Below are 5,546 nucleotides of genomic sequence, written 5' to 3'. Positions count from 1 at the left end.
TCGTTAAAACAATTAGTATTACTTTAGAAATGGTTTATAGAAAAATCACTGAGATGGGTCTAAGGATTTAATTTTTTTGCAATTGTTTGGTATATATTTTACATTTTTACCGACATTTTTAAACTAGTTATGACGTCATCACTATTTTTTTTTCAAATAGCAATTCCCCATTTTTATTACGGAATATGAAACAGGATTCTTTTCTGAATTTGACACAGCCAAAATTAATAAAAGTTACATAAGAAAATTTTCGAGAAAAATTATCTTAAAGTTTCATGATTTTGCATTCATTTGAGATAGAAAAATAACAGTAGCCATGCCCATCCCTGAAAACCAAAGCTATGGCTTTATTAGTAACTTGGATGATTCCTTTGTGATCTGGCAGCATAGAAACGATTTCTCTAGAAGTTCCTAGACCACCTCAATTGTCAACACACCATGATTAAATTTACCATGGAAATAGTAACTACAAAACAGTTACCTTTTACGGATGTTTTGGTCACACGAACAGGTATCTACAAGCTAGGTCTCATCACCATCCACAACAGAAAAGGTTAGTGACCCAAGCCTGGTTCCGGAAGACAGAAAGGGTATGCAGCGGAAAGAATTTAAAGAAAGAAGAAGACTTTCTAGAAGATGTACTCCAAAACAACGGCTACACTCTGAGGGACAGCGTGTCGCAGTGGATGACAACATGCCTGAAGAAGGACGATATCGTAGTACGATACAGTATGGTCAGAAGAATTTGAAACGCTATTCCGATAGCTAAAGACAAACTAACTCCATTAACTCTTACTGGAGTAAGTGTTTAACATAAAATTTTGCTCAACTGGAGCAAAGTTTGATTTTCTTAGATTCTTTAAGTAAACGATTTTAAAAGGTCATATATAGGTAGAAAAAATTTGATATTTCATTAAAGCATATACAGTTTTAAAAAAAATTGGATATCTACTTTTTATACCACCGCTCCATTTGCATAAAAATAAAATATCCTGTATCTGTTTTGGTTTATTTTGGACATACGAGTATGTAAATTCTACAAAAAACAATAATCTTGACAAAAACAAAAATATATTCTTTAGGTGCGCAGTGGCTTTGCCTTGGTGCTACAACATTCAAGATTAGCCATCTTAAAAGACTAACGGCTAAACGTAATTTGATAAAAGGTACATTTTATCTTTCCATTTTACTGCAAATTGTTTTGTATCATTTGTGTACCAGTCGAATTCATCTCTTTGGAGCTGCTTGTCCATTTTAAAATTAGGGAAATACTTTCGAGACACATTCACTTAGTTCCACATTGTTAAAAAAATTATCAAAAAATATTGTATGGTTTTTTTGTTCAAGACCCTCAATAAACTTGTACACAATTTTAGAACCTAGGCTCTGTCGAATTTCAAACAGCATCCCGACTTATCGCAGAAGTTTCTTAGGCATATACTGTTTTAGCACGCTTTTACCTTTAAATTTAATCATCGACTCGTCCAAGGCTAATACTTCACTTGATAAAAGACAATACTTAAAAGCTTTTTCTAAATGATCTAACAACGGCCATACTTTATAAAGACGATCAAAATATTCCGAATCACTATTAGGCATACCAGAATAATGATTGATATGCAAGTATCCTAATAGCCAACCAAATCTTTTTTGCGTCATAAGAGAGCTAATGTAAGAATCACCTAGATCTGGTGCACTGGACCAATAATCTTTGTAACTTGGCCAATGCTTGATTCCCATAAGTAAATTGATTCCTAAAAAGGCATTTATTTTTCCGCACGACGTTCTCTTGTAATGTTTTCTAGTACGCATTTGTTCTTCAAGTTTGCCTGAAAAATCTAAAAATAGTTGAAACAGAGAATATGGTGTCGGATTTGAGCTGGTTATTTTATTGATAACTGTACTGTAGTTAATTTTTTTTTTAATTCTTGCTTGTAGTACAGGTAAAGGTTTCTTGTCATCTGAATCATTTTCACTGGAATAAATTATCAATTGGTATTCAATATTGGTATTTAGGGTAAACGCGCCTAAGGTCGCAACTATAAATTTAAAAAATAAAAGTGTAGTAAAATTTCCTCTATTAAAGCTTGTATCAATAATTAGTTGCCAGTGTCTGTAACCCAAATTATAAGCAATTGCGTAAATACTGGTGGTAGTACTGCCTTAATTTGTCAGTTTAGAAAAGTGCGTACCAAGTTAAACGTTTGAAGTAAGTAAACCTAGACTTTTATTTAGCATGACATCTTTCATAAATAAGCATAGAAAGTATTATAATCTTGTTTTACTTCAATCTGTACATAGACATAATTTTAGATAGAACAGTTTTACTATTTCTTTAAATGAAGTTGTTAAAAACATAGTACATGTTTTTATTTTCGGGTGGTCGAACATAGGTTCTATAATTAATATAATTTTCCATTAGTCGACCACAGTGGACGACTACTGGAGTAATAGTGTACGAAACGTTTTCTAGTCGTCGACCGCTTCTTACAATACGTAAAAATTGAAAATATTCAAAATCATAAACAGCTTTAAGAAGACTGTTCTCTCTAGTTAAATCTAGTCGATTCTGCTTAACTCGACTAATAATAATAATTTTTATTTTTCATGGATTTTCCACGGTTTCAATAATTACATTAAAAATTTCATTTACAATTCACACAAATCCTTACAATTATTAATAAAGATATGTACATAATAAAGATATGTACGCTTTTTCAGGAAAATGTCAAAACCAAACAAAAAAGTGTTCCACAGATATTCAAAAGCATCCCGAAATTTTCAGATTCCCAAAACTAACCTGATAGACAGGCTTAAAGGCAGAATAAAAATGGGGCCTTTGATTATGGGGCCACCTACCATTCTCAGTCAAGAAGAGGAGAACAAAAATTATCTTCGTGGCTGAAACATTTATCCATGACAGGATTCCCCTTGAAGAAGGAAGAATTGTTGAAATCGGTTCAACACATTGTAAATTCAGACAAAAGATGAACACCTTTCAAAGGCGGAAAGCCTGGGGAGAAGTGGTTTAAGGCATTTTGTAGACGACAAAATATTGCCTTTCGGGAGCCCGAAGCTCTGTCAAAATCACGAATAATTATAGAGGAAGTGATACGAAAATGGTTCAGAGGCCTAAACCACTTCTTAAACGAAAGTAATTGCAAACACATTTTTGAAGACCCTCGTCGGGTTTCCCCTGTGTCCTAAATCCGGGAAGGTTTTAGCACCAAGAGGCACCAAAAATATATATCAAATAAAAAATGCCAATCAAAAGGAGAATATAACTGTACTACCGGTTTTTTCTGCGAATGGTCAAACATTATATCCAATGGTAATTTTTCCATATGTTCAGCCTCCAGCTGCTCTAATGAAGTCGATTCCCGACCAATGGTTTATTGGTGAATCCACTAGTGGCTGGATGAAAAGTGATATTTTTTACGAATATGTAAAATGAATGTTAATGGTGTCGATACGTGGTTGAAGGAAAACGATGTGCCACGCCCTGTTATATTATTCGTTGATGGACACACATCTCATTTATCGTATATGCAGTATATGCAGGTATTTTGACCTTGTTGTATAAAAAAGTTAAAAAAAGCATAAAATATAATTTTTCAAAAACGCTATTGAAGGAAAAATGGAAGTGGACTCCGTCGTAGACACGTTTCAACGATCCGAAGAAAAACATAATTTGAAGTACTGTTTTTACGTAGGAGACGGAGACAGCAAAACCTTCAAAGGTATTATGGACGCTCAGCCCTATGACAGTGTAATAGTAACCAAAAAAGAATGCGTCGATCACGTTCAGAAACGAATGGGCCCGCGGATTAGGAGGCAAAGGAAAATTAACAGGAAAATTAATTGATGAACTTTCCTTATATTATGGATTGGCTATTCGCAGAAATTGCGATTCCGCGAAGGACATGAAAAAAGAGATCTGGGCTACTTTGTATCATAAAATTTCAACAGATGAAACTCCAAAGCATGACAATTGTCCGCTTGGTGCTGACTCGTGGTGTTCCTGGCAAAAAGCGTACGCTTTGCAGAAATCGATGAGTGACACGCAGTGAAACCTGTGTACGAAGAACTATCAAGGGAAGATCTTTTGACAAGATATTTAGGGGGATATACGCAAAACAGCAATGAAAGTTACAACGCTGCGTTATGGTCTATCGCACGAAAAACTATTCATAGTGGCAAGAAAGTGGTTGACATTGCGTCTGATATAGCTGCTTGCATTATGGAAATAATGCAAGCACTGAAATTAACAACCGGAAGATCGTGCTTTGACTTTTGTCATGAAACGGATTTAAATCGCATTGCTCGCGCTGAGCGCTTCATGACTGCTGAGGCTAAAGAAGCTCGTAGAAGCCTACTATCAGACAGAAAAGCTGCAGAAGATGAAAATAAGCTTCAGGCAGGACAGGTGTATGGTGCAGGAATCGCTGATTAGATGTATCTAGAAAAAATATACAATTTTTTACATTCGAAAACTTTAAACGCGTTTTCTGGAAACCATATTTTTCAAATCTGTGCACACGATAACTTCCACATTTTTCAACGGATTTTCAAGATTTATTTTTCCAAAAGTTTGTATTATCTTATTCTAGGTAAGTACGTAACCGTTTTTCGATATGTCTCAGATTCTCTGTTTTACAACCATTTTTATGTACGTTTTTATCGATAAATACGACATTTCTTGTAAAATCGTCACCATTTCGCCAAAAATGAATATTTTTTTAAAATCCTACGTAGTTCCCTAGTTTTTGAGTTTACTAAAGTAATCGTATTCAAGTTTTAATTATTCGACTTACGCGTTAGGAGAAATCCTGCGCACAGTATGACCCAGCACGATTTGCAAGCCTAACATTACCGACATCTAGCTAGTGTAATTTTAATAACTGTTAATAAATAAAATATGTATTTAAAACTAGAAAAGTGGCTTATTCACACCCTGCAACCCGCTTTTAGAAAACTTCTTTCGTCTGATCGGGTCTTCAAGGTGGCATACCCCCTTAAGTGGTCGACCACTGGCGTGTTTACCCTATATCTTCATCTACTTCAATTTTCGCTGCTGCGAAAGTAGGAAAATAATTTTGAATTGGTGGTCTACATTATAGACCATAGCGTCAGTTGTGTGAAAATTTAGGTGGTTTATTTTTTGTACCACTGCACCAGTAAGAGTTAAAAGAAGCGGAACTCGACGAAGTCTTCTGCACAAATAATAAACTAAAATATTATCAACTAATATATTTTCGTGCATGTCCATTAACGCTTTGTACTTCTGCAAAGTATAACACGACTGCGCAAATGGATTTTCAACGAATAATATTTTTAAAAAATCCCAAACTTGTTTAATATAAATAAATATGACAAAATTAATGAATAATGATTTCTAGTTTTGCTTAATGCGATTATGTATAACTTATTTATCTTCTTGTTATAATAATCTGACTCAGCCTTGACGGTTCCGTATCCGTTCGTGTTGTTTCACCTCCCGGACAACGAAATAAGTATGAAAAGCGCTTCAAACACGAACAAAACTC

The sequence above is a fragment of the Onthophagus taurus genome, chromosome 7 (assembly GCF_036711975.1).
Source record: "Onthophagus taurus isolate NC chromosome 7, IU_Otau_3.0, whole genome shotgun sequence".
NCBI lineage: Eukaryota > Metazoa > Arthropoda > Insecta > Coleoptera > Scarabaeidae > Onthophagus > Onthophagus taurus.
This window is presented reverse-complemented; position numbering follows the sequence as displayed.